This window comes from Prenolepis imparis, unplaced genomic scaffold, assembly GCF_030444845.1.
Source record: "Prenolepis imparis isolate NDT839.2.m4 unplaced genomic scaffold, iyPreImpa1.0 SCAF_1, whole genome shotgun sequence".
Taxonomy (NCBI): domain Eukaryota; kingdom Metazoa; phylum Arthropoda; class Insecta; order Hymenoptera; family Formicidae; genus Prenolepis; species Prenolepis imparis.
The window spans coordinates 3338945-3361724 of record NW_028141159.1 but is presented as its reverse complement, the minus strand read 5'-3'; the positions used below and the strand labels follow the sequence as shown (position 1 = coordinate 3361724).

The 22780-nt window shown below is 36.0% G+C and overlaps 1 long non-coding RNA gene across 1 annotated transcript in view; it reads left to right on the top strand.

Annotated features, from left to right (window-relative positions):
* The first annotated feature begins 3957 nt into the window (after positions 1-3957).
* LOC145942424 (uncharacterized) overlaps positions 3958-22780 on the top strand; it is a 117842-nt gene continuing 99019 nt past the window's right edge. The window contains exons 1-2 of the long non-coding RNA XR_014426357.1: positions 3958-4481; positions 4869-4898. This is a non-coding gene — a long non-coding RNA (uncharacterized LOC145942424). The remainder of the gene's footprint in view (positions 4482-4868; positions 4899-22780) is intronic.

The following is a 22780-nucleotide window of genomic DNA, read 5'->3' as shown; positions in this document are numbered from 1 at the left end:
ATGTTTTTATCACCGAGAATAAAACTTATATGTTACACGCAAGACAAATCCCCCAAGTTAACATCCCATTAAGTTTAATTAATCGTTTATAAATTCCTGATATCTAGATTCTTGTTTTTTTGCATGTAATCAAATATCTCTATAATTTACTCTTCATCAATATTACTTACACTCGCAATTTGCAATTACAACTCTACTTTGTTATACATATACAATTATTATACTTAAAATATATACATAATATGTCTTTATTTTTGCAAATATTTTTTCTAGAAAATGTCTATAATTTTTCATGTAATTGCGATATTTTAGACGAAAGACGAAATACCTTAGACGACAAAGACGATAGATATATAGAATCTAGAAAGAAATTTTTATTCTCTATATCCTTTATTGCTCGAATAATATCAGTATCAGTATGAACTGGATTTACATAAGCTCTGGAAATTGATCTTAACCGCGCATTGCTATTGCCAGATACTAGAGTAATAAGTATTGATCACATACACATGTTCAATGATCATATATATATTCTGCATACATCAATTTCTTAATTACGTATATGTGTAATTGCAATTAACTTGTGTTACAACAGGTTTCCATACGTTACGAAGCAAGTTAAATATGCCGAATATATTTCACAACTATGAGTTCGACAGGAAATGACAATGTTCTTAGAATGTATTATATGGTAATATTGAAAATATGAAGAAATATTTTATATTATTTTTTTATTATTATTATTATTATATTAACTTGATTAATTAATTATTATTATTATATTAACTTTATACCAAATCAAAACTAAACTATATATAATGATTGAAGCATACCGATAATAGTGATCTGAGGATACAAAAATGTCTATAAACAAAGTATTTTCTTGTTTTACAATAAATAAAAAGACAAGGAATGCAGCGTTATACATTTAATGTAAATTTCTCGCCTCTTTACGCAATTGACAGCATTGCTTATGCAAAAGTCGGAATAATTACTTACGTATGCACAAAGTGACTGCCTACGTTTGGAGTAAATTCTGACTTTTGTATATACATATAACGTGATTTATATTAAATAAATTTAAAAAATAATATTCATTTGTTTATACTTTATCACTCGCTCGTTCGGATTGCACAATTCGCACAATATATACAAAAAAAGAAATATAATACGAAATCTCCTGGAATTTAATCAGACTGTAATGTATATATATGTTAGTAATGACGACGTGTCATGGGAATAAACATTTGGAAAGAATGAGTAATGCTTGTTTGGACATTCCATCGCGATTTTATGGACACCGAAATTAGTTCCGCTCAAAGACGTGTTCGACAGAACAAAATAACCTTTACGAAAAGATGCGTTATATGTCCTTTCCTCTTTTTTGAGAAAAAAAAGTATCTGCGTTTACCAAGCGGTTGAGTACCTTTTTTTTTATATTTGTGCATCCGGCTCGAGATGTAATTTCTTTTCCTTTTAATCACTGCTTCGCGCGAGTTCGTAGAATGATGTCATAATCATCTTTTATGCAGAAAAGTCGTGCTATTATTCTTCCAAGACTTTATATATGTCGATCTCTTGTCGTTGCAGAACATGATATAGCATAAGCAATTAAATAAGATCATCAGAAAAAAAAGTGAGAGCGTTTGCAATTTATAATTCGCTGTTAGAATCGATGTGTACCGAAAAAACGCGTTTTTAAAAAATTTTATTATTTTATTTCGTTAATTTAGCTCAAATTAAATATTTTTTTTACACCTTTTTTGGTTTTACTCAAGAAATTTCTTTCTTTATTGGTGATATACATATGTATTTAGCGATTTTAATCATACGCACATGATACAGTATATGTATTTTAATCAAATCTTGGCTGGTTACGAATCATTTTTTAATGTCACGTTTGGGTGATTATATCATATATATCTCATATTTTTTTTTAATATTAACGCAATCCTAAAATAAACTAGCATACATGTCAAATTGCCATATACGAATCTAACAATAATCTATGCAACGTACCTTTTCAACGAATACGATAATCCACAGTAAGTTTATTATAGCAATTAATAATGATATTAAATATATCTGGAAAGATAATACTCCTTTCTTTTGCGTAGATCAAGAAAGAATCAACTGATGTTCAATCATTCAGCAAAGTGAGGATGTGTCATATGTACATTTGGTGAAGGATCTCGTATTTGTTTATACTCGCAACACATTTACCGTATATGAACACGTCGTGCCAGACTCAGTCACATATTCCACTTTATTATCGTCTAGTATACGCATAAACAAAGCTAACTTACCTCGCTCTTGCATTATAGATTAAGACTGAGAAAGAGGTTAAAAAATTGATATATATACTGTAACATGTGCGTATTATTAAAACGCACGGTAATGGAATGCTTAGTCAGTAGACACAACAGGTTTTTGCCTTGCCTAACATTATAACAATCACGGGATAGCAGCGACCGCGCGAGTTTGTTGAACGAACCGTAACGTAAATCGTGCATTCGACAAGCAATTTGACTCTTTTCGACAAGATTTGCTGAAAGACAACGATGTAAACTTTCACTTGCATATACCGAAACCACGATGAATTTCTTAGATTCTATGTTGCGTATACGTGCGTAAAAAAGAGTAAGTGCGCTCGCATAATTGTCGCGACCGATTGCAGCATCAACAAGTCCGAGGAATAAATAATTAGCCAATCACGAATTCTCCACCTGTTTTCGTTCGGTCACAAAATTATGAATAAAAAAATGAACCAAGGATACTAAAATTCTCAAATGCTGATATTAAAAATATTTAAAACTGACGCGTACGCTGTAGAAACTGTGATGAGAGTTGAATAAAAAAATTAGAGTTTTCGATCAATTTTATTAAAACTAAATTAATCTTAAAAAATATATAATATTGAAATTTGCCACACACAAAATATATTTGGTAAAACGTAATAATTAAGATTATTTATAATGACTATTAATATTTGATTAATACAAGATAATTAATACTTGATTCATCAATTTGTAGAATATATAGAAAATTATGTTACACAGTATTGACGGGTTTTTTCAAAAATAAATATTTCTTATTTAATATTTATTATGTAACAAAAATAAATTAATGCATGAATATTTAGTTGTAAAAACAAATATTTTTGCCGAGAGAAAATAATTCGTTTTTATTGAACATGACCCGTGCCAGTAACACAGATTTTTTCCAGTTTAAAAATACTTTTTACAATTGGATAATAGCATATAATATCGCATCAATTTTAGAAAAAATAATATCTTAATGTAATATTTCCTGATAACAGTTTTTTATTACGTCTTGCAAATTGCATGTTATTGCAATTGTGTTGTAATTGATTAATAATTTCGCAGCAACAATCATAATTATTTTTATTATGCACATTGCTGTATCATGCATAAATTATTCTGTCTTGTCCAACGTATTGTCATATATGAATAAATTACAATTGGTAATAATAGCAAATTATATATTTTGCAATATTTGAATGAAATTATTTTGTATTAATTTCGCGCTAATTCCTTAAACAAATTTTTGCTTTTTCTAATTCTGTGAAAATATGCACACAGGACAGAAAATTACACACACGAGCACTAACTAATAAATAATATATTTATAAATAACACTAATTAATAACAGTCGTATATTAATTAAGTTATATTTTCGATGAGTGACTTATATATGTATATTTTATATATGGCTCGATATATATAGTAATATTTCCGTACACAATCTAGGATGCTGCTGCCCTCTGGTGAACTTCCTCATCGTTCGTAATCAACGTTCGCAATTCGCGCGCTCATCATCGCCTCATCGCCGGTTCGCGAAGGTACGAGTGTGAGTATATTAATTAGTGTCTTTACGTTAATTGTCGTATAAATCCGTGTACGTACATACGACATCGTGATCGCGATCGCACGCGAGATTGACTTTGTCGGCAGCGATTCTCGCTCAACGTTCGTTCTCAAAAGTGCGTAACGTCACAGCATCAACTCGAGCCGCCGAAAGTTTGCGCGTGTGAGGTTAAGAGGGTGGATCGCGCGAATTGTCGGGCGCTTTCGACGCGAAAATTCCCAGAGTTTCTCGACGTTGTCCATCGTATTCTAAGCGGGCGATTGCGCGTTTCCGCTCATACTTTCGCATCATCGTGTCCAAGCATCGTTACGCGACGAATTTAGTTCGTAATTTGCGTTTATCGCCATATCGTCGTTCGATGAGGAGAAAAGCGGCCACGCAAAAACAGAGCATCGCTTTTATTCGCGCGCGAATAAGCTCTCGCGTTTCTCGCGTTTTACCGAAACGCGTCGAAGACTGTGATATAGCTAAAACCCGGGCGTCTCCGCGCGTCGCCAACGACAAAAAGTAACGCGAGTGCAAGTGTTTCGAAGGTCTTCTACGAGGAGGAGGAGGTCCGGGATGGCATCGGGCAACGGCGGAACAACTATATGGTGAATAATTTATTGATGAATAAATTATTTATTTTATTATACCGTGCAGAGCCGGATCTAGAGTGTGGCGAGGCACTCGCCTCGGGCGAAAGACGTGAGGAGGCGCAAAAATAACCTATAAATTGAACAATAAAAAAAAAAAAAAAAAAAAAATTTTTTTTATTTATTTATTTTTTTTTAGAAGAATTCGAAAATAATGCTAATGTACTATTGCATATTCAAAGTCTGTTTAACATATAATCCTTGTGTTTTGTGTGTGTAGAGGGGGGGGGGGGGGCGCCAATTATTAATGTTGCCTCAGGTGACAAAATATCTAGATCCGACTCTGTTATATTATATTATATTTTAAATTTCACTATTTAATTTCAATGTATTTATATTTTACAGTTTACAACTCTGCTGCTGTGCATGGTATCGGTGAGTCTCATCATTTTTATTTAAATACTGTTGGACAATAATTTTGTGAAAATCCTCTGCGATTTTGCCGCAACTTTACAATATTGTGTGTTTTTGTGCGTGAAAAACACGAATCTGTAAATTAAAATCTGGCGCTACGGGGTACTGTAACTTTTTTCCTATAATTAAGAGCGACAATTTTAATTTACAGATTCGTATTTTACGTACAAAAATACATAATATTGTAAGGTTTCGACAAAATCGGAGAGGACGGAGATCTCCTTCAGTATTACCATATTTTTTATTATTAACGATATTTTCTATGTTTTCGCATTTATGCTACGTGTTTGCGTCATATTTATTTAATTGCAAAATATTTTCTTGCTTTTGTGATCTTCGTAATATCGATCATGTAATAAAAATTAGAGCAAATCGTCTTATGATCTCGTATTAATCTCATCTGTATTAAGTGACCTTCAATTAAAAACATCGATATAATAGTAAATCGATATAGTATCAACGCATGTTTAGTAATGATAATAAATTATTCAATATTTTATTTTCATATTTGTTTCCGAGTCACAATAAATACGTAAAAGGATGAATAGGAAGTTTTTCTCGTGCTTACAATAGATCTTATTTGCAATTAAAAAATTTAAATTGATAAATATAAAGACGTTTTTTCTTGCTTACATATGAAATAATGAATTAAAAATATAATTAATTAATTAATTAATTACATTAATAAAAATGCAACTTTACTAATAATTAACTTGTACACTGAGAGAATTTTGTCTTAGAATTTACTCTGAAAATCATGGTAATCGTGGGACAATATGGTATGAAAAGAATTTTATGAGAATTTCTTTGATTAATATTTATCACAAAAAAATAATAATATCTATCGCAATATAAAATATAAAACATATTTGATTAATTTTACTAAACTGCATAGTAAAATTAAACAAATATGTTTTATATTTTATGATAGATATTAGTATTTTTATTGTGATAAATATTAATCAAAGAAATTCTCATAAAATTCTTTTCATACCATATTGTTCCACGATTACCATGATTTTTAGAGTAAATTCTAAGAGAAAATTATTTCTGTGTAATCACATAGACAATAGAAAAATTATCGTATTGATATAAACAGTAAAAAATATTTTGAATTTATGAAAAAATTAAACAATTAAAGAAATATATATTACATTATTATTATATATTATTAATTAATGATATTCACAAAGAAATAATTTTATTATTTATTCTCTTATCACAGATTGATAAGTAAGCGAGTATCTAAATTATTTTTGTTGAATTATAAAATGGAATTTTAAAAAATCGTTACAATTTTGTATAACTATTTTTAAAATTAATTCGTGTATATTATAATTATAATTATATATTTCCGCATTTTTTTCTTTCTAAAGTCGAAGTGTTCTTTAGATATCATAAGAGAAACTTTTAGCATTGTACAGTCAATAATTTCCACGTTAGATGGCGTCACCGATGTTGTAAACAATCTATAATAATTAGAATCTGAAAATATCTGAAGCAATAAATTTGCTTGCGAACATGGAGAGAGAATTTTTAATTACTATTTAAATTTGCAATCCTAATGAGATAAATATTCGTATTATTATGATAAGATTTTACTTTCTTTATTTTGATGTTTTGCATACATGTAAAGTCCAAAATCTAAATGCAGATTATTTAGTATATTATCTCATTAATTTAAATACATGAGAATTAAGTATATTCTTAATGTACAAACTGCTATCTACTAGATCTATCTGAAGATATGCATAATTTTTATACAACATATGAATTGCTATGTCTAAATGCTTCTGCAATTATTAAAATATTTAAAAAATAATTTTCATATATATTCTGAATAATTCCCACATATATTTTGCAATATTTTTCTTATTAATTCTTTATAGACCAATATATCAATATGACATTTTAATTTTTCATATTTATGATCAACATTATGATATACATCAAGCATTTATTAATTAGCATTAATTTATATAATATATATATATAATATATTATATAAATTAATGCTAATTAATAATATTATTATTTACTTACTTATTTATATTTATTTATGAATTTATATCAAATGAATATAAAGCATATATTAAAGATAAAAATAATGAATTTTTAACAAAACTTTCCTCTTTCTTGTACATATATATGTATATATTTTAATATTATAATATATGATATATAATATATATCTAATATATAATATATACATATATTATATATTATAATATAAAAATATATACATATATGTATGTACAAAAAAGAGAAAAGATTTGTTAAGAATCCATTTCCATTATTTTTCTTTTTAATACATGCTTGATATTCATTTGATATAAATTAATTAATAAACAAGCAAGTAAATGAAAACATTTTTCTTTATTATTAATATATTCATGTGAAATTATAATATCCTTTCTTATTTTGTGTATTATATCATGTTTATTATCTTTTGCGTGTGTATGTACATGCATCTGTACATATGTATATGTGTCTGCTAACAATAAGTCGTACAATTAATCTTTATCTAATACATTTTCTCGTAATTGATCGCACATCTCACTAATCAACACCATGCAGCGTTATGTTTATCATATGAATCGTAAGAAATATATTACTACAATGACAAAAATGTCATTTAGCAAGTGCTATTTTATTTGGAAACATCTATAAAATAATTGAATCTATTATATAACATTATGCTTTAATTATTAATGCATAATTGAAACGTACAATATATTTCATTAAATAAATTTTGTCGCGGTTATGCGCGAATATCGAAACATTCGTGAGTCTGCATCATTCGCTGCGATTTAATTATAAAAACAAACAACAAAAAGAGATTTTTTCGCTAGAGCTACTCATTTCTAATTGATCCATATGGAGTTGCGACTCCGACATTTGCGTATTTCCGTACGTGCTTTTACGGTAATAGAATTTATATTCTTATCTGCCACGCGATGGGGTATTCGCGATATAACTTGGATTAATCGACTAGCGGACTAAATCGCGGCGAGACCCGCTATCGTTTGGACATCGCGTCGATCGAAACGATCCACTAAACCTAAACCGATCGCATTCTTTGCCGCGTCGGCCACTCTCTTTTGCATCACGGAGACCGCCGTCGTCCCGACTCCGCCGCGTCTCATCTCCGTCGTCGCAGTCACGTCTTTCGAGGGTGGAAACGAGAAAGGAGGATGGCGAATTTACAAGAGAAAGGAAGAATGAGCTTAAAAGATGGAAAGAAGGGGGACGGGAACGAAACGAGAGGATAGCGGTCGGGAGTGGCGAGAAAGACGCGGGGTGTCGGCGAGGGGATGGTGGAAGTACGCGCGGGGTGGCTCCGTGAAGGAAAAGGGGGTGCACGGCCGGTGGGTCGTTATTTTTGTGCCTGCTTCGTCTTTAATTTCTCCCCACCTTTTGCGCGCCGCGGCGCTGACGCCGCGCCGCGCCGCGACGCCGGGCAGAGGAGCCGTGGCGCTGGTTGGTGTGCGGTTGTCTTAGTTCGTATGCATATCTCAGTGCCTCACATATTGATTCAGGGCGTCATTACGCGTCTTAGCTCGGCCCACTCCCACCACTGCTTAAACCACCCTCCACCACCCTCTTCCAGTTCTCGCCGGTCCCCTCGCCCCCTCGTCCCCTCGCCCCCTCTCGCTCACGGCCCGTCGCCCTCCTCCACCTTCTTCACCTCCAGCCACCACCGCGCGCGTCCTCCTGTGGCTCTCCTTCGCCGACCCGACCACCCCGATCTACCCTGCACACGAACCTTTACTACCCCCCAGCTGGAAGAATCTTCTTGCAGACCGGTCCTTCCCTATCCCTCTTCATTCCTCCCGCCCTCCTAGTTTAAGCGACACGCAAGTCTTGTCTCTCTTTCCCTTTCTATATTCCCCCCTGTTTCGTGTGTGTTCGCGAGCGTGCTTGCCTTGGGGGACACGTGGGGCCGCGGCGCGTGTATTCGCGTGTATATCGTCGTCTCTCGCGCTCCAACTCGCATAATCGATACGAGATTAATTTCGATCGCGATGAAACGCTTTGTTTCTTAGCGACGACGAAGAAGTTCCTGAACGATCGCGTTTTGTTTATCACAAGATGAGACATTGAAATAAATTTGCGATTTTTGCGCAGTTAATGATTAATTATTGGTTACTTAATTCAATATAAATTATTTAAATAAATTGTAAAATTTGTATTTTTTATTCCTTTTTAATTTGTTCTTTTTTTGCAATTTGAATTTATATTTAGTGTTTGTTTGTTGATACACGTGAAGCTTAATCTGAAGTAATCTTTTCGAATTTATTTACAATTAGTACCAAAGAAAATCTCCATTTTTTGTCATTAATCTTTTATATCGCAAGATTTTTTTTGATAGAACAACGCGATTCTTTGGTTTATAGCAGAATTCTAGTTGATCATATATATTACATTGGCCATGCAAGTTCTGATTCAGGACCTTCGACTTTAAGGAGACTTTCGTGAATTATTGTCGATCACCGCAAAGAGCACGATTAACGACGAGGCGCAAGTGATAATGCAATCCCTTCGAACATAAACGTGTTGCTATCATTTAAGAAGGCTTTTCTTTCGTAGAGTAAAATAGATTCGGAGTACGTCGAAGGGATAGCTCTGAAATCTGCTTACGATCCTAGCTGTAGATAAGGTAACTCAGTAGCGACTTTAAGTACTTATGATATTCATTCTCTTATCGTATAGCTGTTTAAATTTGATCGAAGTTGACGAACGAGCTTGTAGATCTTGTAGAACTTGTCAGTGTATTTATATATTTCAAAGGTTGTACACATGAAAATAAGTTATAGATATAAATATATATATATATATGTTGATATTTATACTAAATTTACACTGATATTAGATAATATTAATAGAGTGCATAAGATTGTTATAAGATTGTTTGAAAGCTGAGAATACATGTCACCACCTGTTGCAATTTCTAAAAAGAACGGTCATGATAACATTTATCATATGATAACGTGCTAAGAATTTGGAAATTGAATTTAGATCTACAATTACATAGTTTCCGTGTAATTTAAATAATTTATAGAGGAAATATATATAAAATAAATTACGATATTTTTATTGACACTTCACAAGCATTGATTACGTAAATATCAAGTATACTGAAAGAAACGTAATATAATCATATATTATTATACATATAAGGCTATATATTTTAATCAATGTCATATATTTTAATCAAGACTAAAGAACGTGGACTCGAAAAGCTTATTTAATCTTTTTAAACATAGAATTGGTCGTAAAACATTCTTGAATATATAGATTATGCATTTGAATTTGATCTTGATATTCGCGGATACTATTGCGGATTATATCGCGACATTATATGTATGTACGCATATTAGAAATATGCTTGGAAAATTTTTTTAAAATTACTATAATATGACTTTTCAAACAGAAATATTTTTCAATCAATTCTAAAAAAGAGAGAAGCAAAAAAATATTTATTTTTATTATTTTTCAAGTTTTTACTCTTCATGAATTTTTTTCTTCTAAGAGATACGGGCTCTTTATCTTTAACACATAATATGACATATATTTTTTTTCTCAAATTGCATTTTCTTGGTTATTACAAAATATTAATTGTTATAATTGACATCTCACAATTTTTCACTTTCTACGAATTTCATGTGTACATTGTGCGCGGAGCGACCGGCGCACACCATCTCACTGGTTTACATAAGTGAAGTTCCTTGGCCACCACCCTCAGTCACCACCTCTTATATACCCCTCTGTCCTCCCACGCCACCCCCCGACCGCCCTTACCTTCTCATCCTCCTCTTCCTTCTGCTGCTCCTCCTTCTCCCGTTTTCTGCCCAAGCGTTTCTAATTTGCATTCCCCTCCGTTGGCACTCCTCACCCCCCCTCGAGTCTCCATTCGTCGTCTCCTTCGCGTCCTCATCCCCCAACGACGCCATCCGCCCAACAACCCCGTTGTCCGTCTTGCGAGGTTTCACGCACACGCATGTCCTTCGTCCGTGTATCACGCGTACGACGCCAGGATCGCGGAGATTGGGGGGAAGGAGAGACAAAGAGAGAGACTACCCTTAACTTTGGCCCACGAAGTAAGACGACCACGGGATACGAAATGAGAGTAAGAGGAAGAGAGAAAGAGGGAGAGAGAGAGAGAGAGATAAAGAGAAAGGTAGAGAGGAAACGACGAGGATGACGATCGGTCCAGGGGCTGCTGCAGTTAGGTTAGGGTTGCCTGTACCTTCTTAATACCTTTTGTCGACGGACCCTGTATATACTCTATACGTCGTGGCCCTCCGGCTTTCGGTCGTTAAGGGTGGCGAGCGATTTGCGTTCCGCGCGAGAATGCACCCTCGAGCGTACGACATGTAACTCTAAGTTTCGATCGCTTTATACGAGCAAAAAACGCTTCATGCTTATAATATCGATAACGATATCGCGTTTTGATTCACTGCCCGCCGATTGCGGCAGAAAGTGGCGCGGATTACAGCGTAAAGAAATAGGAGAGCGTGTTTAGGATTGCCTATACACTCGCGTATTCGATATAGCATCAACATCAAAAGCAACAGATCTAACGAGTTTCGGAATTTAAAGAGTTTCGGCGATTTCTGATAATTATAAATTTTTGTGGAATGTTATGATTGGAAGACCTACTCGCGCGCGCAAGATACAAGAATTAATTACCACTTTAATACAATTTCTAATTTTTTTTATATTTATTAGGTTCCTTATCTAAAGAGAGTATGTTACAAGGGAGAATTAAGAGTTAACCATTCCTCCTCGTTATGAAACAAACTTTCTCCTCTTTGAATTTAAATATTGATACTAGTATAAAAGCTAACATCTTCAGATAGACTGTTTCACGAGTAAATGCACGTGTGAACAAGAACTATGCATTATCTGGAAAATTAGTAAATATTAAAATAAAATGTGGCTGTTTGACTTTATTTTTTGTTTGATACATTTGATATAAAAAGTTATTTAAAATTAATATAGGATGTCAAATAAACAACTACTCTAGAAAAAAATGTATAATGAAAATCTTATTACATATTTTTTTTCTAATAGTTTATTTAACGTTCTATTAATTTTAAATAAATTTATATATAAAAAAATATATATATATATGTATATGTTTATGCATATATATATAATATAATTAACATTGCATACTGTTGGTTAAATTAAATTTTTGATCGGTTCGTTTATCGTTATTATTATGTGTACTAATCCTTCGGTCGTCGACAAAGCTTTCTTAGGAATAATTAATAAAAACGCGGCAGGTTCTGTGCAACTCGCGGGCGACTTCTAAGAAAAGAACTCAAAGAGATGGTCCCGATCAGTGGAAACTTTTCCTCTAATTAAGAAGACAATGTACGAGTCGGTACAACGCAGCGGGCTAAAGACGTCGCGCTTTTCCCGGCAGGACAATGCCGGCAATGAAGATAAAGAAGGGTCGTGGCAGGCATAATTCCGAAGTGCGTTAAGAGATCCGACTGACTGACGGATCTGTCGGGGATGGATGGCAGTAAGGGTTACGAGCATCACTCATCAGTAGCGGCCATATTGCTTCCCTGGTACCCCCCTACGGCACCCCCTCACGCGCGCGAGGAGAACGCGAGCCCTGATAATTCCCCAACCCCCCTGGCACTCTATCTCCCTTGCGTTCCCTCTTTTCACCCTTCTTCCACCCTCTGTATCCCTCGACGCTTCCTCTTCGCGCTTACGCTCGCGCTCGTTTGCTCACTCGCCACCCTCTTCCCCCCTTCCACCCTTGTGTCTTAGTCTTACTGGTTTCTTCTCCTTTTCTCCCTTCTTCTTCCAACGGCGCTTCTTCTTCTGATTTGAACCCCCGACGCGCGGTGCCCGGGCTGCTTAATGAGAACCTCCACCTCTTCGTGCCACCACCACTACCACTACCACCACTTCTACCGCCGCCACCGCCGCCACCGCTCACTCTTGGCCATCCCCTGGCATCCCCTCGCCAAGTCTGCCCGTTCTCCACCGTCCTTTCCTTCCAACCAGCAACGTGGGGTTCAGCCGACTCCCGCCAACGAACTGCGACCCCTATACGCGGCCGGCTCGCCACATACGCGAGACATTTCAGATTTTTAATATTGATTACACTGCGGAGATGAAGGTTTCTCCTTGGCAACTATGGGCATCTTCATACGAGTTTTGAGTTTTGAGAAGAATGGTTTGAGAAAATTATCTCGTCGGAAAAAATTATTCTTTGTCGATGAAATATAAGTATTGTCAAGGATATATTTTTGTTGCGGGTAAAAGGAGTAACACGACACTCAGTTTCTAAAAATAAATTTTCATATTTTTTCATATTTGATAAATAAAATTTTTCGTATTTGTGATACACGTATATATATGTATATATAATCACAACACATACACATATACATATTCGAGAATATTATTTTTTACTATTTAATTTTATCATTATTTTTTTCTAACTGAATATTTGAATATTTGCCAGCTTTGGTTGCAAATATAGAGCAGCGTGATATTTGTATTTATTATCCGTGACGCCCTCCGGATATATATTTTTATATACAGATTGTATAAAATAATAAGAACGAGACTAAGATTTACGAGCTCGCGCCGCAGTAAATGGAAATAATTTTTGTTACTTGTGAAGGTAGATACGTGGCGTTGGATACATATCGCCGAAACTTGTCTGAACTTCGGGGCGCGAATGCATGTGCCGAGATAGTTCGAGTCTGTAATTAACCCTTGCCAACTTAGCGGTGCCATGTGGAATCATATAGTGTCCTATTCATTCGGGGTAAATTTATGAAACAAAGCTATTTACATGTTATGCATGGTTCATAAAAATTGGCAAATGACTTTTGACCAATAAATATTTTAAAATTTATTTATGTCACAAAAAAACATTAAGGTAATTAATATATTTACGACCCATTTAAAAATACACTCAATTTTCGTAACATATTATTTAACAAATTTTACGTATACACAGACAAACACACACAAACACACACAAACACACACACACACACACACACACACACACACACACATGTAACTAATCTTTCTTTAGGAAACTATTAAAATTAATGTCGGCTATTCTAGTTCAGAGTATCGTTACTTTGAAAAACTTTTTTATTGAATATTATACAGAGAATGTGTTATGCGTGAAAACTTTGAAATTGTCAAGCATGATAAATCCAATTTAATATTACAATAGCGACAATCTTTGACATCAGATCACATTATGTATACGTCCGCGCAGCGCAACGCGACCTCATTGCCAAGCGCTGCAGGGTGACGCATATTTAAAATGGACACGATCGTTGACTTTCGACCTCCGTGATCAATACAGGTTCCCTTGTACATTAAATTTAGTCTACGAGGGGGAGTTATTACCGTTTCGTGTGTAGTTAACCAAATCGGAGTTCCAATCTGATTCGTATGTCCTGACCATTGATTACATCCGGACGAATTAGGTCACATGTAAATGAAAGTCGTAAATCTGTCTCTACCCCTTTCCAATTCTTTTTTCGGAGGATTGTTCATTGGCATACTCTCTGAAATTAAAACGTTGCGCGATACGGAAACGGGTTGCGCGTGAAATTAATGAGCCGAAAACGCAAGTATGTATGTGTATCTCTAGCCGCGTGTTTATACGCGCGTTTTGCGTGTGTGTATATATCGATTGCCGACCAAGTCATCCCCATTTCCCTCTCTTCTTCCCCTGCCCCCCTTGTGCGGATGGTGCACCCATCTCTACTACCTATAGTAATTATTGTGCTCCTCCACACATGTGTGTATTTATCGTGAGATTTCGCGCAGGATGGTATGCGTGCAGCCACATCGACGCATGGCCCACGTCCCGCGTGTTTGTGTGTATCCGAGTTCCTTACATGCCTCGTCCGATAGTCTCCGCACCGGGGAGCTCCGGCATTTAACGGGTGTCATCCTGTAAAGCGTATTCGCGCGCGCTGCCGCCAGCGCGAATCGGTCGCGAATGGTGTCGATCCGTTGTATCGATCGCTCGCGACGACTCTGTTGCGACGACGGACGTGTTCTTTTTCCGCCTCTCGAGGAACTGCTACTTTTCCGCGGCGGGCGTTTGGTTTCCTGCGAAAGGAAGACGTCTTCACCGACGTGGATTGCTCGAGTTATCGCCTCGTAGATAAAATCATGGCAGCGGCGGTTATTGCGGATTTACTCGTTTAAAAAAAAAAGGTCGAAGAGTTTCTTACGATGGTGGCTGTGATGAAAAATCTTGATATGCGACATAAAAATTGATTCACTTGTAAGATTAATGCTGTCTCATTCTTGTATAAAAAATGATTGATCTTTATTATATTTTTTGCTGCGCACACATTCTTTTTCTTTGTAACATTTTTCGCTCGTAAGTAAAGCTTATTTTAAAACGTTTAACGTTTATATAAAGTATACATTATTTTTTTATTTTCTTTTAAATATATTATAAAATATATCCCAGGAAAAGGTTGCATTTAAGAATAGACACAAGTATTTCAAGTTTTTTCTATCATATTTGCAAATTCTCTATCTTTAGAGTTCTGTAAATTGCATTTAATATTATAACTTTAAGTCATTTAGTCTTTAATTAACTTAACCATGATTTTAGATTTTTATTGAATTGTAAATCATGCTAAGTTTGGAATCTGCTACTTCTTAGCTTCGTGCCAATGTATGTTTTGCATAGTCCTATACATGAAAGTCTTATTCTTAAACATTTTCTTTAGTACATATTTCTAAAAAATAATACATATGTGAGCACCACTCATACGAATATATAAAGTATGATCTGGCAAGTCACCGAATTAACACACGGTGTCTAAGTAGTTGCGCCACCTGATAGATCAGCACGGCGTTAATGCTCTTGTTCGAAATAAATGGTCAGGCGAATGAGCGCGCGCGTGTATACATACATATATACATACACGAACGATGGTGGTTTCTAACTCCTTAGCCGAGTCTCGGAACCCTCCACGCATACATATATATACACATACATACATACATACATACATACATACATACATACAAATACAAGTACACACGCGCGTAACGTGGCGAGCCACCCTACAGCGTATGTTGGTCCGTATCTTGGCCCGCACGCGCACACGTATGATATTCACTCACACAATGCGCGTGTGGGTTCACACACAATTTCACCAAGTCGATGATACACGCGAGAGTCTAAGCTACTAGCGAGCGCAAGAACATCTCCCGGAACCCTTCGCGCGCACCACCCTCGCGCGCAACCACCTCGTCCATCCTCCCCCTCGGACACGGACCTTAAAGGAAGAGGATGAAGCGGGTGAAGTGGTTAGAAGCCGGAGCGGACGAGAAACTAACGGACCGACGGACGCAGGACAGAACGCGCGATATATAGCGAACCCTATCTTGCGACACACAACCACAAGTCATCCTCCTTCACTTCTCTCTCTCCCTCCCCTCTTCCTCCTCCTCTGTCCTTCCCCGCGCGTACCTTGGTCGCATTCTCAACCCTACGGTTCACCCTTGAGTCACCCCTTCGCCACTTCGACTCTACTCGGGTCTCCCTTACTTGCTCTTTCGGTCTCTCTTTGGTTTCTCCTCGTTTCCTTCTTCTCCCTCCCTCCGTCTTTCTGTCTCGTTCCGTCTCCCACACTGTGCCACTTCATCGTGAAACCTCGAAGGCAATCAATCCTCCGTCTTACAGCACACTGACCACCTTCCAGGAAACTTCCGTCGTTGCGGCGGGGCGAGCCTCCAAAAGAAACAGACGCTGAATTTTTTGTGCGATTTGCCCTCATCGACTGGTTAGATGAATTATTCCCTGGGATAATTAATGCCCTGATAACGTCGTTTTGTCGCTTTAATTATGCGCATGTAATTTTAATCATTACCTCAATGGCAATTGATATATTTTATGGATCATAGTACCTGCAGTAGAAAGAACTAAAAGTTGATTTTTTAAAAATCGCAATTAAAAGAAGTAATAGATTATTTTGAATTATATGTATAACTTCTCTCTCTCTCTCTCTCCTTTTTTTTCTAAAACAAAAGGAAAATCAAAGATCTGCTTTTTTGCAACAATTTTGTTTTACTTTTTTATTTCTATACACGAAAGATCGATCATTGAAAACGCTTATACGATGCCTTTAACTAAAAAAAAATGACGATTTTACAGTGCAATTTTTTGTACTGGAAGCGTGACGCGACTGTCAGCTAGTTAAAAAAGCAACATTTCCGCTGTTGCACTTTCTTACTCGAGTCTTGCGTTCGGTGCATTTATTTTCTTAACTCCGCATACTGCGCTCCAGTATTTGCCGCTCTCTTTCTCTCCTCGTACCTCGGAGGCAATCGATTCAACGTCTTACAACGTGCTAACCATCCTCCGAGAAAATTCCAGCAGCCGCTTGCAACTGCGGGGTAGATGCTACGAAAAAGAATCGCGAATGCTTAATCGTGCGTTCTACGGATACGACGAATTTGCATTATTTCGCTCCTCCGGCATTGTTTTAATCGATCTACCGTCTCACGACTACACGTTTCGCGAAAGTTTCACCCGAGAGATGAATCTGCGAGTGAGAAGTCGTGAAATGTTAATCGTAATTCTACCGACTGTTACACTGTTGACGATGCATTGTATTGGGAAATTCGCTATTCCATTCGGCACGAGGGTGCCAAGGTATCGAGACAGGGAATGAGTATCGTTTTTCCAATTTTTCCATATTTCCCTGCAGCGTCACTTTGCATTATCTTCGCACCATCTCGCGGTTAAAAGTTTCGCAGGCAATTAATCTTTGGCTGTACAGTATACTGACCACGTTTACAAGAGAACTTTCACTCTATTACAACGTACCGACTATGCTCCCAGAAACTTCCACCCGGTTGCGCGTGATGGCTTGATCCGAAGAACAAAATCGTGAATGGTTAATCGTTGGTTGCGCCAGCGATAAATTTATATTACATGGTGCTCTCAACGTCATTCCGACACGAAAGTTTCAAGTTACGGGCTAAGTTGTATTTTTCAAAATTATATTCGTTTAAATAATTGCGCCGAGACACGCATCACATATCTGTAGTTTTATTCTAATAATATATAATCCATATTACACAGCACATAAAGTACTCTGAAATTTCTATTATAATAGCATCTATCAGACAATCGTATAAGAAAATATATTGAAAATAATATTTAAATGAAAAATTTTATCGATATATAAATTGAGTTTTATTATTGTTATCATAATTTTAGTATATTTCTATTACATCAGCTGAAATTATATTTTACAAATATCGGGCATTTTAATTGACGATTAAATTAAGACTTAATTATCTGCTTTTTCCCTTTTCTTTAGAAAAGATGTATTTCTTACGATAATTTTAGAGCAATATGCACACAAGAACTTAGCATTGAAAATCGCCGATTCATAATTTAAAACAAGATAGTCCTTCAATCAGAACTCGGGGCAAATCGCGGACAGTTAATTCGTTCGGCTACTCCAGCTTCTTGCGGTTATTTCTGCGGTCATTTCCATCTCGCCGCCAAAGGCTACGAAGTCAAATCGGAAACCAATCAATACCGATAATTAATTAAAAAAATGGAAAGAGAAAAAAAAAAGAAGTCACGAGAAACTCGAGAGCCCGAGCGCCGGCGTTGGAAAAATTGCCGGAGGCTTTCGTTTGACTCCGCATCGCCCCTTTCCACCCTCGATCTCTCGTCCTCGCGCCCAATCCTCCCTTTCTGTATCCGCGGTATCCTTCGCGCGCTCTTCCACTCCGTTCTTCCTCATCGTCGGGCTCATCTCTTACTCGTGTCTTTATGCCCTTTTGCTATTGAATAAATTAACGTTTTCAGTTTGCCGATATTCCGAGAAGACCGAGCATCGGGCGAACGCGGGCGAATGCTATATCTTTCGTTCTATTGGAATGAATGAACTTCTTTTTCTTTCAAAGCCAAGTCGAGTCGGTCGGTGGCCATCGAGCCCATTCATCCGCTAAAATTCTGGAGGAATTTTAATAACTTGGATTCGTGCTGATTAAAACGGAAGTCGCGTCTACTACCGAGCCGACGCCAGCGATGGCGGCAACTTCGGGCTCTGCGATATTTCGCTTTTGTCGTACATTTACGCCCTATGGGTGTACCGAGGTTCTTTTACATGCATTTAACAAGAGTTTGTTTTTGTCTCTCGTCGGATTAAGTTTGCTTTACTCGTGGATTTGGTTTGTTTGATGAAGTATATAACATAATAATCAACTTTCGTAACATAGTGTTGTTGTAATATCAATGGACGCATGTATTTGAATCGATACTGCCTTCAAAATCGCCTGGACTTTGTTCAGATATAGTTTTTGTATTAATAATTCTGCCTGTTCCTCTCTTATTCAATGAAATATCTTATTAAATTAATATCGGTATAATTGCATAATATTTCTTCGATTCTAAGAAATATTATTGTATCTTTTATTTTCAAGTTCTTAGTATCTTATTTCTCAATATATACATAATATTCTATTTACAGCTTTCCTTTTTGGCTACCAATAATGATAGGAAAATATTAACTTTAATAATATTTATTTACGATAGAAATATTTTTTTAAATGTTTATTAAAAAGTTTACTTTATATTTCTAAGCATATTTGCGTACTGTGTAAAGTAATTTTATACAAAATTTGTATATATATTCTTCAGGCTTTCGCAGTTACAATTTTCTTTTTGACCTAGTGTCATTGGGCAAATCCCCCACTGTCCTTCCATCTCGCGATCCATAATGGACTACGTGACTTTACGACCGCATTAACCATTTAATTCCACTCTACAAGTAGTATCAGCAGCACTACCGCCACCGACTGGCACTTCGGGGTGAGGGTGTCATTCGGTCTGCTGGTCTGTCGGTCTGTCGGTCGGACTAGGGGGCGAGGAAAAAGCGAGAGAGAGAGAGAGAGAGAGAGAGGAGGCGCATGGCGCATAGCACGTCCACTATCAATTTATCACCCAACCCTCGGCAACTTTCCCTCTCAGACCTCATTCTCGTTTTCCCTCTTTTCTCGGGTCGTCTATCCCCCCTTCCTCCTTCTTCTCGCGATCCACTCGAGAGGTAGGGGGAGACAGAGGGGGCGAAAGCAAGCGAGATGGAGGAGAAGACAGAGTGAGAGGAAAAGAAAGGACGACAAGGAGAACAAGAGAAAAAGAGAGAAATGAGTCGAAACGACCATGACCAGCGCAACGTAGCGATGGTCAGTTCGGGGCCATAGGATCGCGGTTTCTACAATGTCTTGCAGCGAGCGGTGCATTCACGTTTCTCCCCTCTTCGTCCCTTCTGCAGTTCTCGTGCATGCTACGAATGCAACCTGCTACACGCGCGCGCAAGTGCGGCGTGCACGTGCAATGCTCGTCGCACGGTGGATATCTCTATAAGTCAATGTCTTCCAATCGGAGAGATGCTCATTAGTCCGGACGAATATTAATTGACTACATTCGACCTGTCAGTGGATCGGCGTATGTCTATTGGATGCGATTTCCCGCGCGAGAGTGGGTGAGCCGTCGCGTGCGCGTGAGATTGAGAATCGTAACTGACAATGAATATATATTTAAGCCACACTTGGTCAAACGGTATTATCCTGGCGCGATGATCTTTAAGCGAACGTTGCAATTACAATTTTTCATACACGCGCTTGAAATCTTTCTAGATATGTATAGATAATGAAATGTGAAAATTTCAAAGTACGAAATCTGCTGTACATTAATTTTTTAAATCTTGTTTTAAATATGAAGTATTGCATTTAGAATGATCTTTCTCTTATAAATTATGAACTTGAATTGTGCTCTAAACATATGAAGAAATATCAGAAATAAGCGCAGGAAATATAAAAATTTAAATTATAATATATTAAATTATAACATCGGTACATACACGTTTATTAAAAATTTATCTGTTTTTTATACTCTATAAGATTTTTTCTTTTCATTTTTTTATTGTGTTACATTGTTCGCACATTATGCAATGCTAATGATGATTAATAGTAAAGAGAAGTCACGTTGCATTGTTGACCTTTAGCATAGACAGCTTACAAGTGTATATAACGTAAGATGCATATGCAGATGATCAAAGTATTAGTCTAAATAGCATTTCTAAACAAATGTCGCAATTTTTATTTATTTACGGAAGATATATCAATTTGCTCAGAATTCAGTAACTTCTAAATCATCCATATATTTGATAATATTTGATAAGCTTGAACATGTAAGTAAAAAAAAAATGCAATTTAATTAATCCATAACGAAGAAAAGCGAAGCTTCTGTAAGGAAATGTATATTGAATTTTTCATACATAATGTAACACTTGGTTTTTTTTATTTTTTTTACAATATACACAGGATAATTATATATCCCCCTTAATGTTATACACTAAATATCACACCACACACACATACATATACATACATATACATACATATTCACACACATACATATATCACTTTCAAGTAATTTCTCCTCCAACGAAACTGTTTATTCAGACATCAGTATATGAAATGTGTTAAAGTTGCCTCTCGCGATTTACCAACGTAATGCTAATTAATTACTCCAGCGGAAAAGAAAATGAGATCTCGTAAGCCTCGACCCTCTGGCAGCGAGCAAGATTACGACTCAACTCCGGCGGAAGGGTTGCGGCCCTAGTGCTTGATTTTATTGCTCGCCCCCCGACCTCTTTTTCACACCGTTCCTCATCGCCCAGGATTCTCATACTTTCGTCATATCCTGGCTTTCTTTTTCTTTCCTTCTTCTTTCCCGGCTATCCCATCCTCCAGAGTTGAAAAGTTTCTCGCAGTATCCGGTTTATATATATGTGTGTATATATATATACAAATATATATATATATATATTGTATATGTGTATATATGTCCTGTACGTTTTATATATCGTTTAAGGTCAAACTGACCCGCGCAACGATGATTGAGAGAAAGCACTTTCCTCTATCAAGGTCAAGATCAGTTTTTTCTGGCATCGCTCTGATATTTTCAATATTACTCAATTTCGCGAAAATTTGAAACTTGTATGACTAATGTGTAATAATTAAAGGCGAAAATTTAAAGATTTCAACGAACCGAGAAATAAAAAAAAATATGATTTTTGTCTTTGGAGAAATAATTGTAAAAATTATTTAATTATATTTGTTAAAATTTGTAATTTCTTTTTCCTTAAGGTAGCAATACCTTTAAAATTTGTTATTACTTTTTCCTTAAGGTAGCAATACCTTTCTATTTTTAGATTAATGCGCCTAATCACCTTATTAGAGCGTCCTTTGCATATTCTTTGCACATTCTTTGCGCCCTTTGCGTCTTTAAGCTTTGCTTTTACGTTTGAGTTAACATGTCCTCATGTTAATGCAATCTCTCCAAGCTAAAAAAAGTACGGATCGAAGCCAGATATTAATTATTAATAATTCAACATTAGTGTCGATAATATTGTTGTCGTTATTATACTGCTTTTTTTACTTAAACTATAAAAAATATTGTATCGATGATTTAGAAGTTGCTTCATATGAGCGATAGGAGAATGAAACCTATCTTTTTTTTTATCGTGTTATTTTATTTTGCACTTGTATCGATGGTATAATACGTTGTGCTATATCATCATCTCCTTCGAGTGCACGATTTATATTTTTCTAGCTGTAATTACTCGGTTCTCCAATAACCATTTAGAAATGCGCGATTGCGCGGCTCGATTATAAATAATTCCGATCTGTTTTTACCCGTAGCGAAATCATTAGTACATGGAAGCGTAGCCGTTCGTCCTTCCTCGTCCATTTTTAATGGCGGATTTTCTCCTTTAACA